This window comes from Anopheles coustani (assembly GCF_943734705.1).
Source record: "Anopheles coustani chromosome X unlocalized genomic scaffold, idAnoCousDA_361_x.2 X_unloc_47, whole genome shotgun sequence".
NCBI lineage: Eukaryota > Metazoa > Arthropoda > Insecta > Diptera > Culicidae > Anopheles > Anopheles coustani.
Genome location: NW_026525156.1, coordinates 62,831 through 85,000, shown reverse-complemented (window position 1 = coordinate 85,000; position 22,170 = coordinate 62,831).

Genomic DNA, 22,170 nt, shown 5'->3' with positions numbered 1-22,170 from the left:
CCATCTCGGTGGTATGTCAGTATCACCTATACTCCAGACCACTTGCATGGTTAGCAAGCGTTGTGATCTAATGGCCCAACCGGGCAAACACTTTGGGTTCGCAAGGACTTAGAGTGCCGGGACGGGTTGGCGGATCCAACACTCTGGGTACCTCCGGGTACTTGGGGTTGGTTGAGGACTTGGTGAACAAACACTTGATATACACTCTCCGGATGTACTTCGGGTGTCACCTGTTGTCCGAGACCACTTGCATGGTTAGCAAGCGTTGTGATTCAATGGCCCTACCGGGCAAACACTTTGGGTTCGCAAGGACTTGGAGTGCCGGGACGGGTTGGCGGATCCAACACTCTGGGTACCTCCGGGTACTTGGGGTTGGTTGAGGACTTGGTGAACAAACACTTGTTGTACACTCTCCGGATGTACTTCGGGTGTCACCTGTTGTCCGAGGCCACTTGCATGGTAGCAAGCGTTGTGATACAATGGCCCTACCGGGCAAACACTTTGGGTTCGCAAGGACTTGGAGTGCCGGGACGGGTTTGCGGATCCAACACTCTGGGTACCTCCGGGTACTTGGGGTTGGTTGAGGACTTGGTGAACAAACACTTGATATACACTCTTCGGATGTACTTCGGGTATCGCCTGTTGTCCGAGACCACTTGCATGGTTAGCAAGCGTTGTGGTCTAATGGCCCTACCGGGCAAACACTTTGGGTTCGCGAGGACTTAGAGTGCTGGTAGTGGTTGGCGGACCCAACACTCTGGGTACCTCCGGGTACTTGGGGTTGGTTGAGGACTTGGTGAACAAACACTTGATATACACTCTTCGGATGTACTTCGGGTGTCACCTGTTGTCCGAGGCCACTTGCATGGTTAGCAAGCGTTGTGGTCTAATGGCCCTACCGGGCAAACACTTTGGGTTCGCGAGGACTTGGAGTGCTGGTAGTGGTTGGCGGACCCAACACTCTGGGTACCTCCGGGTACTTGGGGTTGGTTGCGAACTTGGTGAAGATACCCCTGTCACCTTGTTCGAGGCCACTTGCATGGTCGCAAGCGTTGTGATACAATGGCCCTACCGGGCAAACACTTTGGGTTCGCAAGGACTTGGAGTGCTGGTAGTGGTTGGCGGATCCAACACTCTGGGTACCTCCGGGTACTTGGGGTTGGTTGAGGACTTGGTGAGCAAACACTTGATATACGTTCTTCGGATGTACTTCGGGTGTCACCTGTTGTCCGAGGCCACTTGCATGGTCAACGGTTGAGGTGGTAATGGCGGGTCGGTGCTGTAGGGTGCCGGCCTGTTGGCTGCCTTGGCCGGGTTGGTTGGTTAACACTTGATTGAGCTTGCACCCGAGGGTAATGGCACTTGAAGGTGGGTACCGGCCGGCTGACCTGGTGTGATGGTTGGTTGGTGAACACTTGGCGGTACTTGCACTTGGCTGTGCTTGGACTTGAAGGTGGGATCCGGCTGGCCTAGGCCATTGGTGGTTGGTTGGTTGGTTAGCCCTTAGCTGGGCTGGCTGGCTGGCTGGCCATCGGTGGTGTGGTGTGTTGGGCGGTTGGTGAACACTTGGCGGTACTTGCACTTGGCTGTGCTTGGACTTGAAGGTGGGATCCGGCTGGCCTAGGCCATTGGTGGTTGGTTGGTGGGTTAGCCCTTAGCTGGGCTGGCTGGCTGGCTGGCCATCGGTGGTGTGGTGTGGTGTGGTGTGTGGAGTCGAGCATCGCGCGCCGTTGCCTTCTTCGGAGTGTTGTGGGTACGCAAGTGCTTGCAGTGCAAAGAGGTTGGTGATGGAGTGACATTGCCTTCACCATGGAGTTGCGGGTACTTAGGTACTTGCAAGGAGATGGTGGTATGGTGGTGTTGCGTGTGTGGTGTTCGATTAGAAAGATATAATTTCTAAGTCCGGATTAGTGCTGTCAGTGGGGCCCCCGCTAACAGGTCCTGCACGGCCACCGTGGGGCTTGACTTGGCGCTATTCCGGACTTGGGGCGATCACGATGTCCCCGTGCGGGACTTAGAAGATGGAAGAACACAAGTACCCTTATCCCATGACTTGTGAGCGATTGGCATACGTTACCACATGAAGAGAAAAATTGGCTAAGTCCCGGATCCATATTATATGAAGAGAAAAATCGGCTAAGTCCCGGATCCATATTATATGAAGAGAAAAATTGGCTAAGTCCCGGATCCATATTATATAAAGAGAAATATCGGCTAAGTCCAGGATCCATATATAATAACCTAATAATCGGCTAAGTCCCGGATCCATATTATATGAAGAGAAAAATCGGCTAAGTCCAGGATCCATATATAATAACCTAATAATCGGCTAAGTCCAGGATCCATATATAATAACCTAATAACAGGCTAAGTCCAGGATCCATATTATATGAAGAGAAAAATCGGCTAAGTCCGAGATTGGGTCTGTCAGACATACACTTTCAAGATACCACACAAGCAAGCAAGATGGCCTAGTGATGGAACCATATAATATGAAGAGAAAAATCGGCTAAGTCCGAGATTGGGTCTGTCGGAAATACACTATCAAGTTACCACACAAGCAAGCAAGATGGCCTAATGATGGATCCATATGATATGAAGAGAAAAATCGGCTAAGTCCAGGATCCATATAATATGAAGAGAAAAATCGGCTAAGTCCCAGATTGGGTCTGTCAGAAATACACTTCCAAGTTACCACACAAGCAAGCAAGATGGCCTAGTGATGGATCCATATGATATGAAGAGAAAAATCGGCTAAGTCCAGGATCCATATAATATGAAGAGAAAAATCGGCTAAGTCCCAGATTGGGTCTGTCAGAAATACACTTCCAAGTTACCACACAAGCAAGCAAGATGGCCTAGTGATGGATCCATATGATATGAAGAGAAAAATCGGCTAAGTCCCAGATTGGGTCTGTCAGAAATACACTTCCAAGTTACCACACAAGCAAGCAAGATGGCCTAGTGATGGATCCATATGATATGAAGAGAAAAATCGGCTAAGTCCAGGATCCATATAATATGAAGAGAAAAATCGGCTAAGTCCCAGATTGGGTCTGTCAGAAATACACTTCCAAGTTACCACACAAGCAAGCAAGATGGCCTAGTGATGGATCCATATGATATGAAGAGAAAAATCGGCTAAGTCCAGGATCCATATAATATGAAGAGAAAAATCGGCTAAGTCCCAGATTGGGTCTGTCAGAAATACACTTCCAAGTTACCACACAAGCAAGCAAGATGGCCTAGTGATGGATCCATATAATATGAAGAGAAAAATCGGCTAAGTCCGAGATTGGGTCTGTCGGAAATACACTTTCAAGTTACCACACAAGCAAGCAAGTTACCACATGAAGAGAAAGCCGGCAAAGTCCGGGAATGTTACCACATGAACTGGAAAATGGGCAAAAACCTACCTTCACAGGCAACGTGAATAAGTCAGGCTGTAGACATCGGATCGACAAGCCAAAGACTGATATGGAAAGGAAATGAGTAGTACTAGCTTTCCTGAGAGTTGCAGAGCTTAGACTGCATATGAACGAAAGTTATTAAGCGTCAAAGTCAGAGAAGTTACCCAAAGGAACACAAGTTCCAACTTAGAGCATGTATACCGCCTAGACGGTAAGAGGTACGGCCAGGCTGAGGAATAAGGAAATGTTGGCCAACATGTTCCCTAACTATCCCCCGAAGACCGCAAAGCAATCCAACATCAACCAAGAAAGTTATAGCCCGATCAAGGAAACACCTACTTTGCACCGATATTGCACCAAATACATGTACAAAGCACCTTCGGTTGCATACCTGCAGGGGCTTACCATAGTAGGCCATGGAAGACCGATATACCGAACATAATCACTTTCTATCTCCTCGGGTGTTTGAGATAGCGCTTTGCGGTACAAGAACGAAAGTTAGACTATATCTTGGTGCATCTTTTTGCCCAAGATCACAAGACCCTATCTACCAAGGCAAGAAAGTTGTGTGGGGACAAAATGTCCAAAAGTGCCCAAAGTGGCACACTTGAACCATATATTCGAGAAAAACACAAGTGTGGGCCCGAGCTAGCAAGTTGAAATGTTCTGACCGTCAGTAGCCCTAGTTGAGGTGCACTTATCATTATATGAGGCCAACGTGCCAGCTAGTCTCTAAAGGGGCGATATGGGTGTTCCAAGGTTTGTACCCAATTGAGGAAAAAACAGGGTAAGGTACGGTGTACCGCGAATAACTCGGGCTATAGATGTCCGACCGATGAGTTTGGCATATGTATGGAAAGGTCTCGACGAGACCTAACTACCCTGAAAGTATGAAGGCAAAGACTTGAATGACCGGGAAGTTATTAAGTGCACAAGTGGTAAAGTTGCACCAAAGTCCATGTTACCCGAAGTGGTACATGAACACCCAATATTCGACCAAAACACAAGTTTAGAGACGAGCTAGCGAGCTACATTGTTCAGACCGTCAGTAGCCCGCATCAAGACACGCATTTCATTATATTGAGCCTAGCCGCTAGCTCGACTCGAAGTCGGTCATATGGTTGGTTGATGGTTTGGACCGACCACGTGGTGTACCAAGGTGATGTACCTTTCATGAATTAAAACTCTGGCTGTATGGCACTGAGCGACAAGCTAAGAAGTGATTTATAATAGTCTTGAGTGGGACTATTTAGGAAAAATGCGAACAAAAAATCACAAAGTCCTTGGGCGAAGCTATTAGCGAAACATAGAGCAAATTGGTACCAAAAACTATGGAAATGGGACTTGAGTCAAAAATAACCGCAAGTTGGAGAAGAGATAGCAAGCTTGCGTAGAACATTTATAACTAGTGCGTGGTATGACCAACAAAAATGTGTATGGGGCCAAGGCGCTGGCTGGCCTCCAAAGTGGTGATATGGGCGATTCAAAGTTTGTACCCAAGTACGAACAAGTATGGAAAAAACAGGGTAAGGTACCAAGTACCATGAATAACTTCGGCTGTAGGTGGCCGAGCGAGGCAAACCGCATATCGTTGGAAAGGTCTCGAGGTGACCTATCTACCCTGAAAGTTTCATGAGCCTAAGTTGAAAGACCACGGAGATATTAGGTGATGATGGTCCAATTCGGGGACCAAGTCGCAGGAAATGGCACTTGACGAAAATCACCCTTGGAAGGTGAATACCGGCTTACCGGTAAGAGATAGCGACTTGGCGTAGAATATTCATAAGTTGGGCGTGAATAGACGCAACTTTCATTATATGGGGGCAACCCGGTCAGGGTGCTCCAAGTCGGTCGTTTGGTCGGTTTATGGTTTGGGCCGACCACGTAGTGTACCAAGGTGAGGTACCTTTCATGAATTATAACTCGGTCAGTTTGCCACCGAGCGGAAAGTTCCGGTGTGATTTGGAATGGTCTTGAGTGGGACTATCAAGGAAAAATACCAATCGAAAATCAGCTTGTCCATGGCCGAAGCTATTAGTGAAACATATAGCAAAATGGGTCCAAAAACGAATGAAATGGGAATTGGACCAAGAATAACGGCAAGTTGGAGAAGAGATAGCAAGTTGGCGTAGAACAATTATATTTGGTGCATGGCATGACCAACAAAAAAGTATATGGGGCCAAGGTGCTGGCTGGCCTCCAAAGTGGAGATATGGGCGATCCAAAGTTTGTACCCAAGTACGAACAAGTATGGAAAAAACAGGGTAAGGTACCAAGTACCATTAATAACTTCGGCTGTAGATGGCCGAGCGAGGCAAACGGCTCACTGTTGGAAAGGTCTCGGGGAGACCTATCTACCCTGAAAGTTTCATGAGGCTGAATTGAAAGACCACGGAGATATTAGGTGATGATGGTCGTATTCGGGGACCAAGTCGCAGGAAATGGCACTTGACCAAAATCCCCCTTGGAAGGTGAATACCGGCTTACCGGTAAGAGATAGCGACTTGGCGTAGAATATTCATAAGTTGGGCGTGTAGAGACGCAACTTTCATTATATGGGGCCAACCCGGTCAGGGTGCTCCAAGTCGGTCGTTTGGTCGGTTTATGGTTTGGGCCGACCACGTGGTGTACCAAGTTGAGGTACCTTTCATGAATTATAACTCGGTCAGTTTGCCACCGAGCGACAAGCTGCGGTGTGTTTTGGAATGGTCTTGAGTGGGACTATCAAGGAAAAATACAAATAGAAAATCAGCTTGTCCATGGCCGAAGCTATTAGTGAAACATATAGCAAAATGGGTCCAAAAACGAATGAAATGGGACTTGGACCAAGAATAACGGCAAGTTGGAGAAGAGATAGCAAGTTGGCGTAGAACAATTATATTTGGTGCATGGTATGACCAACAAAAAAGTATATGAGGCCAAGGTGCTGGCTGGCCTCCAAAGTGGAGATATGGGCGATCCAAAGTTTGTACCCAAGTATGGCAAAAACTGGTAGAGGTACCTTTCATGAATTACTGCTCAGGCTGTATGGCACTTAGCGGGACGCTTGGCTCTGGTATGGAATAGTCTTGAGTGGGACTATCAAGGAAAAATACGAACAAAAAATCACCATGTCCACGGACGAAGGTATTAGCGAAACTTAGAGCGAAATTGCGACCAAGTCGCTGGAAATGGCCCTTGGACCAAGTATACCGTCAAGGCGGTACGAGAAAGCGAGTTGACGTGGAATATTTATAAGTTTGCCTCCACGAGACGAAAGTTTAGTTATATGGGGCCAACCCGCTCAGGGTTGTCCAAGTCGGTCATATGGCTGATCGAAATTTTCGACCAAGTACTGAGAAAACAGGGTAAGGTACCGTGTACCTCGAATAACTTTGGCTGTAGATGTCCGAGCGAGGCAAACGGCAATGCGTTGGAAAGGTCTTAAGGTGTTCTAGGCACCCTGAAAGTTTGAAAAGGCTATCTGGAAAACTCGTGGAGATATTAGAGAAACATTGGGCCCAAAAGATACCAAGTCGCAGGAAATGGGCCCTCCAAGAACACCCTAAAATCCCAATTACGGCTAAGTTGCAGGCCAGCTAGCGAAGTGAAATGTTCTAGGCATAACTAGAACACGTTAATGCGCAACTTTTTGAATCAGAACTTTTTTCGATATCTGGCCCCCAAAGGGGGGATATGGGCGATCAAAGGATTTTTCCAAGTTTCGGTACTTTTTACGGTATCGCTCATAGCTCCGGCTGTATGCAAGCAAATGACAATCTAAGACATGATTTGGAAAGGTATTGAGCAGTACTAACTTACGTTTGAACACAGCGAAGCGCTATCGGTTCATGGCAAGGCCGATATAAGCAGTCAAAGATGAAAAATGTTGACAAAATGAACAAAAATTACCTTGGTACGCGAATAGCGGCCAGGGATGAAGAGGTACGAAGGTGGTGTAGAAGAATTATAATTAGGGCTTGGTACGCTCTAAAAGTTTGCCGAAGACCGCAAAGCGCTCAGACCCATAGAAAGTGGCCATTTGGGCCGAACAGTGCGTGCAAAGAGGTGAAAATGCAAAAATTGCACTTTGTGGGGCGATTTGCGGGGGGAAGGAGGGGTCGGAGGGCAAAATGTCCCTTGACCAAAAAGTCTTATCTCGTCAAGATCTACAACATTGCCGAAGACCGCAAAGCGCTAGCTCGCAATCGAAAAATCGAGAATTTGAAAATTTTCTAAGTCTTGGGCTCCCTAAGGAAAAGTTTCAAAAATCACGTTTGTCCCCAATTTTGAAGGGGAAGGAGTCGGTTCCGGGGCATGGTGTCTTCGGCAAAAAGTCTTATCTTTTTGCGTACTTTCGACTAGTTCAATAAAAATTTTTGACCCAAAATTTGTTCGGCGGACCCCTAGGTCGAAAAACCCGAAAAAAGTCGAAAAAAGTCGAAAATGTCGAAAAATGAGAAAACCTCATATTCGGACTCTACACGAGCCCCAGATATTGAAAAGTGAAATCCGCGGTCGATTTGGAACAAAAAATTTACCTAGGCAAAGTTGTATGGAGGTAGGGACCCCTGAGAAAAAAGTTTGGTCCCGAGGCTCCTTGGACCACCAAGTCCCTAGGTCGGACCAAAATCGGAAAAAATCCGACCAAAGTCGAAAGTGTCGAAAATTTTAAAAAACCCCTTTTGGGGCCCTATGGCCTCCCTAGATAATGAAAAGTGAGGTCCGCGGCCGATCCGGAAGAAAAACTTGACCTAGGGAAACTTGTATGACGGTGGGGACCCAAAAAAATTTCGATGAGTGTAGTTTAGACAGGCCGGAAAATGTATCGGTGGTCCGTATCAAGGGACGTCTTTTAGTTCCATGGGGTGGTGGTCGTCGAACAAAGTCGCCTAGGTCGACCACCAGAAAGACCAGTCGTGTTGTAATGGATGTTTTGACCACTTTACTAGGGAAACCTAGTAGGTCGAAGCAAATTTGGGGTTCGAGATGAGTTGGTGAAAGTTGGTCCAACCTAGGTGTGCTTGGTGGAGGTTGACCATGAAAGTAGAGCATGATGGGAATGACCATAACTTTGGTTCTAGATGTCGGATCGGTACACTTTCGGCAGTTTTGGAAAGGTGAAGGCCTGCTCTAGCTATGTTTCCTACCAAGCTGAGCGCCTACTAGTGACCCGGAGGAGGTATTAAGGGTCAAAGGCAAAAAGGGGTACCCTAAAGTGCGTGTGACCAAGAAAATGGGAAAAACGGTATCGCCTATAGCTCAGGCTGTATGGCTCGGATCGGAAAGCTTGGATATGCGTTGGAAAGGTCTTGACGAGCGCTAGCTATGTGTCCTACCAAGCGAAGCGCTAGGTGTTGAGCAAGTCGGTCATATTAGAGGGCAAAGGTGAAAAATGGTGGTTTAGAGGCGAAAATTCACCTTATGATCGAAAATAGCGGGCGAACGATAAGAGCTACGAACACGGCGTAGAACAATCATAAGTACGTTACCACAAGACCTAACTTTGGCCAATATAGAGCGAGAAGATCGGAGGTACCCATCAGGGTGATATGGCTGGTTCAAAGTTGGACCAAAACGAGACTTGAGAAATGGATTGAAACACGGTATCGCGAATAACTCAGGCTGTATGGAACGGATCGACAAGCTTAGATCAGTGTTGGAAAGGTCGAACCGAGCGCTAACTATAATCCCAAACAACCGAAGCGCTAAGTGTTGAGCAAAACTGAGTTATTAAGCGACAAAGTGGAAAAATAATACCAAAATGGCCAAAAATCACACAAGACCAAGAATACCGAGCAAGCGGTAAGAGATAGCGGGTTGACGTAGAATACTTATAAGTTTGCCTCTACGAGACCTAAAAGTCGTCCATAGAAAGCGAGAAGATCGGACCACTCTGGAAGGGTGATACGAGTGGTCAAAAATTAGCAAAAATGAAACATGGCTAAAATGGATTTGACTTGTGCACCATGTAGCTCCGGCTGTATGGCATGGATTGTAGAGCTAGGATATGTTTTGGAAAGGTAACACCCAGCGCTAGATACGACTAGAAGAAAGCAAAGCGCTAACTAGCATGATTTGGAAGTTATTAAGCGTCAAAGTCGAAAAATGTTACCAAAATTGAAACTCGAGTACATTGGGCCAAAAAGTACAAGTTGTGAAATTTGGACTTACGAGTAAAATACCGAGCAGGCGGTAAGAGATAGAGACTTGGTGTAGAACAATTATAAGTTGGGCATGTTATAACCTATATTTGGCCCGAACATAGTCTCGAGATCGGTGGTACCTAAAAGGGTGGTACAGGTGTTAGATGGTTTTCCCAGAGCATAAGCTCCACATGATATGGAAAACGGGAAACATCATAACTTCGGCTGTATGGCATGGAATGGAACGAACAAGGTATCGATGGAAAGAGAAAAGGTAGCGCTAACTATAATTCCTTCCAAGCAAAGCGCTAGCATGTGACCGTTCGGGTGTTATTGTGAGTCAAAGTCTGAAATTGTTACCACGAGAGGCGAAAATCCAACTAAGTCCATGAATACCGGGCTGGCGGTAAGAGATACGGCTTGGCCGTAGAACATTTATAAGTTGGCCAAGACAAGGCCTAAGTTTCGTCCATAGACGACAAGAAGATCGAAGATACCTGAAGGTGAGATATGGGCGTCCCAAAGTGGGCCTTTGAAAAAGTGACAAACTTCCCTTATAACAGCATACACCAAATATCTCTGGCTCTATGGCACCGAATAAGAAGTTGAGCTCAGCGACAGAAAGGTGATAGTCAGCGCTAAATATCATACGAACAGAGTGAAGCGCTAAAGGGAAAGGATCTTGGTGATATAAGGTGACAAAGTCGAGAAAAGTTGCCTCAAAATCATGAAAAATGTGAAAAAATGGCTAAGTCCCGGGTGCCTTAAGGGCAGGTTAATCGAATGTACCGAGCTGGCGGTACGAGATAGAGACTTGGTGTAGAACAATTATATGTTTGGCATGGCAAGACCTACATTCGGCCAATACAAAGTGAGAAGATCAAAGATACCCGCAAGGGTGATATTGGTGTCCAAAGGAAAAAAGCACTAAGTCTTGGGAAACTTATATGAAGAAAAAGGACCCTGATGGGTCATATGGGATGGATCGAAAAATCGGCTAAGTCCCAAAATGGGGATGTCAGAACTACACTCATGTGTTACCACATCAAGCAAGGCAAACTTATATGAAGGAAAGGACCCTGATGGGTCATATGGTATTGATCGAAAAATCGGCTAAGTCCCAAAATGGGGATGTCAGAACTACACTCAAATGTTACCACACCAAGCAAGGCAAACTTATATGAAGCAAAGGACCCTGATGGGTCATATGGTATTTATCGAAAAATCGGCTAAGTCCCAAAATGGGGATGTCAGAACTACACTCAAATGTTACCACACCAAGCAAGGCAAACTTATATGAAGCAAAGGACCCTGATGGGTCATATGGTATTGATCGAAAAATCGGCTAAGTCCCAAAATGGGGATGTCAGAACTACACTCAAATGTTACCACACCAAGCAAGGCAAACTTATATGAAGGCAAGGACCCTGATGGGTCATATGGTATTTTACGAAAAATCGGCTAAGTCCCAAAATGGGGATGTCAGAACTACACTCAAATGTTACCACACCAAGCAAGGCAAACTTATATGAAGCAAAGGACCCTGATGGGTCATATGGTATTTTACGAAAAATCGGCTAAGTCCCAAAATGGGGATGTCAGAACTACACTCAAATGTTACCACACCAAGCAAGGCAAACTTATATGAAGCAAAGGACCCTGATGGGTCATATGGTATTTTACGAAAAATCGGCTAAGTCCCAAAATGGTGATGTCAGAACTACACTCAAATGTTACCACACCAAGCAAGGCAAACTTATATGAAGGCAAGGACCCTGATGGGTCATATGGTATTTTACGAAAAATCGGCTAAGTCCCAAAATGGGGATGTCAGAACTACACTCAAATGTTACCACACCAAGCAAGGCAAACTTATATGAAGCAAAGGACCCTGATGGGTCATATGGTATTTTACGAAAAATCGGCTAAGTCCCAAAATGATGATGTCAGAACTACACTCAAATGTTACCACACCAAGCAAGGCAAACTTATATGAAGGCAAGGACCCATATGGGTCATATGGCATTTTACGAAAAATCGGCTAAGTCCCAAAATGAGGATGTCAGAACTACACTCAAATGTTACCACACCAAGCAAGGCAAACTTATATGAAGCAAAGGACCCTGATGGGTCATATGGTATTTTACGAAAAATCGGCTAAGTCCCAAAATGATGATGTCAGAACTACACTCAAATGTTACCACACCAAGCAAGGCAAACTTATATGAAGGCAAGGACCCTGATGGGTCATATGGTATTTTACGAAAAATCGGCTAAGTCCCAAAATGGGGATGTCAGAACTACACTCAAATGTTACCACACCAAGCAAGGCAAACTTATATGAAGCAAAGGACCCTGATGGGTCATATGGTATTTTACGAAAAATCGGCTAAGTCCCAAAATGATGATGTCAGAACTACACTCAAATGTTACCACACCAAGCAAGGCAAACTTATATGAAGGCAAGGACCCATATGGGTCATATGGCATTTTACGAAAAATCGGCTAAGTCCCAAAATGAGGATGTCAGAACTACACTCAAATGTTACCACACCAAGCAAGGCAAACTTATATGAAGCAAAGGACCCTGATGGGTCATATGGTATTTTACGAAAAATCGGCTAAGTCCCAAAATGATGATGTCAGAACTACACTCAAATGTTACCACACCAAGCAAGGCAAACTTATATGAAGGCAAGGACCCTGATGGGTCATATGGTATTTTACGAAAAATCGGCTAAGTCCCAAAATGGGGATGTCAGAACTACACTCAAATGTTACCACACCAAGCAAGGCAAACTTATATGAAGCAAAGGACCCTGATGGGTCATATGGTATTTTACGAAAAATCGGCTAAGTCCCAAAATGATGATGTCAGAACTACACTCAAATGTTACCACACCAAGCAAGACAAACTTATATGAAGGCAAGGACCCATATGGGTCATATGGCATTTTACGAAAAATCGGCTAAGTCCCAAAATGAGGATGTCAGAACTACACTCAAATGTTACCACACCAAGCAAGGCAAACTTATATGAAGCAAAGGACCCTGATGGGTCATATGGTATTTTACGAAAAATCGGCTAAGTCCCAAAATGATGATGTCAGAACTACACTCAAATGTTACCACACCAAGCAAGGCAAACTTATATGAAGGCAAGGACCCTGATGGGTCATATGGTATTTTACGAAAAATCGGCTAAGTCCCAAAATGGGGATGTCAGAACTACACTCAAATGTTACCACACCAAGCAAGGCAAACTTATATGAAGCAAAGGACCCTGATGGGTCATATGGTATTTTACGAAAAATCGGCTAAGTCCCAAAATGAGGATGTCAGAACTACACTCAAATGTTACCACACCAAGCAAGGCAAACTTATATGAAGCAAAGGACCCTGATGGGTCATATGGTATTTTACGAAAAATCGGCTAAGTCCCAAAATGATGATGTCAGAACTACACTCAAATGTTACCACACCAAGCAAGGCAAACTTATATGAAGGCAAGGACCCTGATGGGTCATATGGTATTTTACGAAAAATCGGCTAAGTCCCAAAATGGGGATGTCAGAACTACACTCAAATGTTACCACACCAAGCAAGGCAAACTTATATGAAGCAAAGGACCCTGATGGGTCATATGGTATTTTACGAAAAATCGGCTAAGTCCCAAAATGATGATGTCAGAACTACACTCAAATGTTACCACACCAAGCAAGGCAAACTTATATGAAGGCAAGGACCCTGATGGGTCATATGGTATTTTACGAAAAATCGGCTAAGTCCCAAAATGGGGATGTCTGAACTACACTCAAATGTTACCACATCAAGCAAGGCAAACTTATATGAAGGCAAGGACCCTGATGGGTCATATGGTATTTTACGAAAAATCGGCTAAGTCCCAAAATGATGATGTCAGAACTACACTCAAAGGTTACAACACCAAGCAAGGCAAACTTATATGAAGCAAAGGACCCTGATGGGTCATATGGTATTTTACGAAAAATCGGCTAAGTCCCAAAATGAGGATGTCAGAACTACACTCAAATGTTACCACACCAAGCAAGGCAAACTTATATGAAGCAAAGGACCCTGATGGGTCATATGGTATTTTACGAAAAATCGGCTAAGTCCCAAAATGATGATGTCAGAACTACACTCAAATGTTACCACACCAAGCAAGGCAAACTTATATGAAGGCAAGGACCCTGATGGGTCATATGGTATTTTACGAAAAATCGGCTAAGTCCCAAAATGTGGATGTCAGAACTACACTCAAATGTTACCACACCAAGCAAGGCAAACTTATATGAAGCAAAGGACCCTGATGGGTCATATGGTATTTTACGAAAAATCGGCTAAGTCCCAAAATGATGATGTCAGAACTACACTCAAATGTTACCACACCAAGCAAGGCAAACTTATATGAAGGCAAGGACCCATATGGGTCATATGGCATTTTACGAAAAATCGGCTAAGTCCCAAAATGAGGATGTCAGAACTACACTCAAATGTTACCACACCAAGCAAGGCAAACTTATATGAAGCAAAGGACCCTGATGGGTCATATGGTATTTTACGAAAAATCGGCTAAGTCCCAAAATGATGATGTCAGAACTACACTCAAATGTTACCACACCAAGCAAGGCAAACTTATATGAAGGCAAGGACCCTGATGGGTCATATGGTATTTTACGAAAAATCGGCTAAGTCCCAAAATGGGGATGTCAGAACTACACTCAAATGTTACCACACCAAGCAAGGCAAACTTATATGAAGCAAAGGACCCTGATGGGTCATATGGTATTTTACGAAAAATCGGCTAAGTCCCAAAATGATGATGTCAGAACTACACTCAAATGTTACCACACCAAGCAAGGCAAACTTATATGAAGCAAAGGACCCTGATGGGTCATATGGTATTTTACGAAAAATCGGCTAAGTCCCAAAATGGGGATGTCAGAACTACACTAAAATGTTACCACACCAAGCAAGGCAAACTTATATGAAGGCAAGGAACCTGATGGGTCATATGGTATTTTACGAAAAATCGGCTAAGTCTCAAAATGATGATGTCAGAACTACACTAAAAGGTTACCACACCAAGCAAGGCAAACTTATATGAAGGCAAGGACCCATATGGGTCATATGGCATTTTACGAAAAATCGGCTAAGTCCCAAAATGAGGATGTCAGAACTACACTAAAAAGTTACCACACCAAGCAAGGCAAAGTACCTAGGTGAACCCTAGGAAGAAACACGGACCAAGTCAGATGGCCTAAGTCAAGAGAACAAGTGACCTAGGCAAAGTTGTATGACGGTGAGGACCCTGAAAAATCTGGTTAGTGTAGTTTAGACAGGGGAGGTTTTTGGGTCGGCTGAACCTCCTTATTTTGGGTTTTGACCTCCTCAAGAAGCTACACCTAGGCAAACTGCCTAGGGTGAAAGTGCGAAGACCAATCGAATAGTAAGACAAGTTTTGACCGATCGCCCTAGGCAAGCTTGTATGAAGAAAGGGACCCTATGGGTCATATGGAAATACATGAAAAATCGGCTAAGTCCCAAAATTGGGATGTCTGAACTACACTAAAAAGTTACCACATCAAGCAAGGCAAAGTACCTAGGTGAACCCTAGGAAGAAACACGGACCAAGTCAGATGGCCTAAGTCAAGAGTGCAAGTGACCTAGGCAAAGTTGTATGACGGTGAGGACCCTGAAAAATCTGGTTAGTGTAGTTTAGACAGGGGAGGTTTTTGGGTCGGCTGAACCTCCTTATTTTGGGTTTTGACCTCCTCAAGAAGCTACACCTAGGCAAACTGCCTAGGGTGAAAGTGCGAAGACCAATCGAATAGTAAGACAAGTTTTGACCGATCGCCCTAGGCAAGCTTGTATGAAGAAAGGGACCCTATGGGTCATATGGAAATACATGAAAAATCGGCTAAGTCCCAAAATTGGGATGTCTGAACTACACTAAAAAGTTACCACATCAAGCAAGGCAAAGTACCTAGGTGAACCCTAAGAAGAAACACGGACCAAGTCAGATGGCCTAAGTCAAGAGTACAAGTGACCTAGGCAAAGTTGTATGGCGCTGAGGACCCTGAAAAATCGGGTTAGTGTAGTTCAGACAGGGGAGGTTTTTGGGTCGGCTGAACCTCCTTATTTTGGGTTTTGACCTCCTCAAGAAGCTACACCTAGGCAAACTGCCTAGGGTGAAAGTGCGAAGACCAATCGAATAGTAAGACAAGTTTTGACCGATCGCCCTAGGCAAGCTTGTATGAAGAAAGGGACCCTATGGGTCATATGGAAATACATGAAAAATCGGCTAAGTCCCAAAATTGGGATGTCTGAACTACACTAAAAAGTTACCACATCAAGCAAGGCAAAGTACCTAGGTGAACCCTAGGAAGAAACACGGACCAAGTCAGATGGCCTAAGTCAAGAGTACAAGTGACCTAGGCAAAGTTGTATGGCGCTGAGGACCCTGAAAAATCGGGTTAGTGTAGTTCTGACAGGGGAGGTTTCTGGGTCGGCTGAACCTCCTTATTTCGGGTTTTGGCCTCCTCAAGAAGACAGACCTAGGCAAACTGCCTAGGGTGAAAGTGCGAAGACCAATCGAATAGTAAGACAAGTTTTGACCGATCGCCCTAGGCAAGCTTGTATGAAGAAAGGGACCCTATGGGTCATATGGAAATACATGAAAAATCGGCTAAGTCCCAAAATTGGGATGTCTGAACTACACTAAAAAGTTACCACATCAAGCAAGGCAAAGTACCTAGGTGAACCCTAGGAAGAAACACGGACCAAGTCAGATGGCCTAAGTCAAGAGTACAAGTGACCTAGGCAAAGTTGTATGGCGCTGAGGACCCTGAAAAATCGGGTTAGTGTAGTTAAGACAGGGGAGGTTTCAGGGTCGGCTGGACCTCCTTATTTCGGGTTTTGGCCTCCTCAAGAAGACAGACCTAGGCGAATTGCCTAGGGTGAAAGTGCGAAGACCAATCGAATAGTAAGACAAGTTTTGACCGATCGCCCTAGGCAAGCTTGTATGAAGAAAGGGACCCTATGGGTCATATGGAAATACATGAAAAATCGGCTAAGTCCCAAAATTGGGATGTCTGAACTACACTAAAAAGTTACCACATCAAGCAAGGCAAAGTACCTAGGTGAACCCAAGGAAGAAACACGGACCAAGTCAGATGGCCTAAGTCAAGAGTACAAGTGACCTAGGCAAAGTTGTATGGCGTTGAGGACCCTGAAAAATCGGGTTAGTGTAGTTAAGACAGGGGAGGTTTCAGGGTCGGCTGGACCTCCTTATTTCGGGTTTTGGCCTCCTCAAGAAGACAGACCTAGGCGAATTGCCTAGGGTGAAACTGCGAAGACCAATCGAATAGTAAGACAAGTTTTGACCGATCGCCCTAGGCAAGCTTGTATGAAGAAAGGGACCCTATGGGTCATATGGAAATATACGAAAAATCGGCTAAGTCCCAAAATTGGGATGTCAGAACTACACTATAAAGTTACCACATTAGCAAGGCAGACTTGTATGAAGAACGGGACCCTGGTGAAAGTAGCAAATATCCCAAACCGAACATGAATATTATACACACAAGAGTACGAACATAAAGGAACACGGACCAAGCGTACCGAGAGAATCGGTACTATAGAACCCTCGTGGTTCTACACAAAGACTTTATGTTAGGGGTTCAAGCCCCATAGTACTCAAACGGTGACAGTAGCAAATATCCCAAAACGAACGTGAATCTTATTCACAAGAGTACGAACATAAAGGAACACGGACCAAGCGTACCGAGAGAATCGGTACTATAGAGCCCTCGTGGTTCTACACAAAGACTTTATGTTCGGGGTTCACACCCCAAATCGAACGTGGAATTTACTTTCTGATGGTCATGCGGTCGTCCAAAGGGGTCTAGTATCCTGGGATGACAAGCATCACGGGCACAGCTCGTATCAAAACAGTCGAAGAGGCCCGCGAAAGCTTGCTTTCCATGGCTATGCGATGCACAAATTGAGTTTACTCACCGTAGTATAAAACGAACGAACCGAACCTATCCGAGTAGGGATAATGGGCGCAGTAACATACTTCTGTGACCCAGCGAGAGTTGAACGAGGTGACATGAACTGTCAGTGGCTTATATCAGATGGGATACATACATGAGATTGCTTTCAAATCTACACTCGAAAACCTAACCAAGTAAAAGCGAACGTGGGGAGGATTCGAAACCGGTAACGAAATCTTAAGCTGGAAAGAGTCATCACTATGGATACATATTATGCGAAACCAATCAAGTGCTCATTACTGATCCAAAACCGAAGAGCACTAGTGAACACCTTAATCTCACCCTAGTTCACATCCAAGTGATCGACCACGTGTGTGAAGCAAAGACCAATCGAATTCCTGAATGAACCGAACACTATGAACAAATGGCCAAAAACGTTATAACTATCCAAACATACTACTATCTAGCGAAAGTCATCACGATGGAACCATACCATGATCTTTAACCTATAGCGCTCACCATATTCCTACCCAGAGTGCAAGTGAACAGATTGCCCACCCCTACCCAGTTCACAACCACGTGATCGACTAACATACCGAGGTTACCACAAGTCAAAGTTATACGTTTACAAGCGCAAGACCAATCGAAAACCCCGAAAGCAATCTCGACCCAAAATGTATTATCCGTGAGTGTAGTCGAGTCTCGTACTCGTCATCTGTAATCGTCGGATAGAATATCCAGTACACGGTTGTCTTTCCAAATGAAATCTACATACAGAACTCGCTCTTGGCAAATGGGTGGCAATGGCGCAATCAGGAGCGAGTTCCCGTCCGGGTGCCAAGTGATTGGCAAATGTCTGGGGGAAAGCAACCATATATTGATTTGTCTGTTAGTGTACTGGGTGTTTGAGGTATGTAGTATCCACGCTTGGTTGGGTGTGTCAGAGGACCATGGATGCGTTCACAACCCCAATTGGGGTACATCGGGAATGATTTTGTGGAACCGATGTGCCCGGCACACACTAAGTTTTGTTGCAAGTTAATAGTGTGCCATGTCCGGGGGGGTTGTGATTAAACTCTGGTGAATTGCGTACTGTGGTGATTGGGGTATGAAAGCCCCGCAGTTGCAATGATCGGACGCGCCTAGCGTGTCCTTTAGTTGATGGTAGGGAAATGAAGGCCCTTGTCAGCTCACCTAAGTATTCATGGAAGTTTGGCATAAGGTCGCTGTGGTAGGGGTATGAAGGCCCCGTCAGCGCATGCACAATCGGGCGCACGAGCGCTTAGCGGAGTCGAATGCCGCTCAAGTGCCTGTCCGGTGCATCGGGTGTGTGTGATACGAGGGCAATGAGGTTCGCACGGGGGCTCGCCTCCCGTGTGCTACCGGACTTGACAACATATAGAACGTGGTGTTTGCTCCTCCGGGTGCAATGGGACAATGAACATTCGAACGCAAAGTCGGAATTCTGGTTGATCCTACCAGTAATATACGCTCGTCTCAAAGGTTAAGCCATGCATGTCTAAGTACAAACAGATTTAATGTGAAACCGCATAAGGCTCAGTATAACAGCTATAATTTACGAGATCATCAACCTAGTTACTTGGATAACTGTGGAAAATCTAGAGCTAATACATGCAACATGCCAGGACCCTCGCGGGAACTGGTGCACTTATTAGTCAAACCAATCGCGGGTTCTCCGTGTCATTGAGTTGAAGTCTGGATAATGATGCTGATCGTATGGTCTCGCACCGACGACAGATCTCGCAAATATCTGCCCTATCAACTATGGATGGTAGTATAGAGGACTACCATGGTTGCAACGGGTAACGGGGAATCAGGGTTCGATTCCGGAGAGGGAGCCTGAGAAATGGCTACCACATCCAAGGAAGGCAGCAGGCGCGTAAATTACCCAATCCCGGGACGGGGAGGTAGTGACGAGAAATAACAATATGAAACTCTTTAATGATGTTTCATAATTGGAATGAGTAGAGCATAAATCCTTCTACGAGGATCAAGTGGAGGGCAAGTCTGGTGCCAGCAGCCGCGGTAATTCCAGCTCCACTAGCGTATATTAAAATTGTTGCGGTTAAAACGTTCGAAGTTGATACTTGTCCAACACAGTCCGGCTCCGCCGACCCGGTCAACCCGTGGTCGGTGGGCCAAGTCGGAATCTGGTTGCGACTCAATGGTGTGGTAGGGCACCAAGTCTGTGTCATGGTGTGCCCTTCAACGGGTGCAAGTGTAACATAGAGCTCGACCGCTCACGTTTACCTTGAACAAATTAGAGTGCTTAAAGCAGGGTGCCCAAACGCCCTAGAATAATCTTGCATGGAATAATGGAATACGACCTTGGTCTAATCTTTCATTGGTTTGTACTCAGACCGGAGGTAATGATTAACAGAAGTAGTTGGGGACACTAGTATTACGGCGCGAGAGGTGAAATTCGTAGACCGTCGTAAGACTAACTAAAGCGAAGGCATTTGTCAAGGATGCTTTCTTTAATCAAGAACGAAAGTTAGAGGATCGAAGGCGATTAGATACCGCCCTAGTTCTAACCGTAAACGATGCCAACTAGCAATTGGGAGACGCTACAACCAGGTGCTCTCAGTAGCTTCCGGGAAACCAAAGTCAGGTTCCGGGGGAAGTATGGTTGCAAAGTTGAAACTTAAAGGAATTGACGGAAGGGCACCACAATGAAATGGAGCTTGCGGTTCAATTTGACTCAACACGGGAAAACTTACCAGGTCCGAACTTATGGAGGTGAGACAGATTAATAGCTCTTTCTCAAATTTAAGGGTAGTGGTGCATGGCCGTTCTTAGTTCGTGGATTGATTTGTCTGGTTAATTCCGATAACGAACGTGACTCACATATGCTAACTAGAACGCAGTCAGCGTTAATGCGTCGATGCCGATTGGAACGGGTTAGGACCTTTCGGTGGAGTATGACCTGACACCTTCGCTGTTCGTGTGCGCAAGTGCACTTACGGTACGCTGCTTAGCAGGACAATTTGTGTTTAGCAAAATGAGATCGAGCGATAACAGGTCCGTGATGCCCTTAGATGTTCTGGGCTACACGCGTGCTACAATGTGGGTAGCAGCGTGTCTCCTATTCCGAGAGGAACGGGAAATCACTCAAATACTCACTTAGTAGGGATTATGGATTGCAATGGTCCATATGAACTCGGAACTTCTAGTAAGTGCTGGTCATCAGCCAGCGTTGAATACGTCCCTGCCCTTTGTACACACCGCCCGTCGCTACTACCGATGGATTATTTAGTGAGGTCTTTGGAGATGATCGTTCGCTGGATCCTCGTGAACCGCGTCTGCTTTATCGAAGTTGACCGAACTTGATGATTTAGAGGAAGTAAAAGTCGTAACAAGGTTTCCGTAGGTGAACCTGCGGAAGGATCATTAGTGGCCAAGTGATCCTTCCAGAAGTCCGAACCTGCGGGTTGAGACTTCGGCACAAGTTGCCATATGATAATTGACGAAACACTATAGAAGTCCGAACCTGCGGGTTGAGACTCAGGCACAAGTTGCCATATGAAAGTTGACGAAACACTAACAAGTCCGAACCTGCGGGTTGAGACTTAGGCACACGTTGCCTTATACATGACTTCGAACAAATACACAAGTCCGAACCTGCGGGTTGAGACTTAGGCACAAGTTGCCTTATACATGACTTCGAACAAATACACAAGTCCGAACCTGCGGGTTGAGACTTAGGCACAAGTTGCCATATGAAAGTTGACGAAACACTAGTAAGTCTCAACCTGCGGGTTGAGACTTAGGCACACGTTGCCTTATACATGACTTCGAACAAATACACAAGTCCGAACCTGCGGGTTGAGACTTAGGCACAAGTTGCCTTATACATACATTGGCCAAATAAACAGAAGTCCGAACCTGCGGGTTGAGACTTAGGCACAAGTTGCCATATTATATTCGATCAAACACTAAGTAGTCCGAACCTGCGGGTTGAGACTCAAGACCGTAACAAGATGTCACTATACAAGTCCGAACCTAAGGGTTGAGACTTAATGCGATCTAGATACCAAGTTGACATCCAATACCTGTTGAGCAAAACCAAAGATTCCCTGTTCTCGAATGATTACACTATATAACAGGGAATCATGAAGAAATCAAGCAAGCGTGAAACAAAGTCATCACTTGGGCATGCTCGATAGCCAACCACATGACCTTAACCTAAGAGAGCATGCAAACCACATGATACCTATAAACGATTAACCCGCCCTAGTTCAATCGTTCACCAAGTGATGACTTCAGTATGGCTAAGAGAAAAACTTTTAAATGGGAAAAACTCTAAGTCCGAACCTCCGGGTTGAGACTTCCGCGTCGGAGGTGGGCGCACCTCCTATCCGAAAGATGATGAATCAGGGGTGTTCGGTCAGCAATGGTCGGATGCCCCGTCGTAGTCCAACTATGACAATCAAAGTCAAGACCTCCGGGTTGAGACTTTCCGCGAGTACAAGCATAAAGGAACACGGACCAAGCCGTACCGAGAGAATCGGTACTAGAGCCCTCGTGGTTCTACATTGAGAGAGCCCTCGTGGTTCTCATTAGGGGCTTTATGCAAGAAGTACTCAATACTGTGGT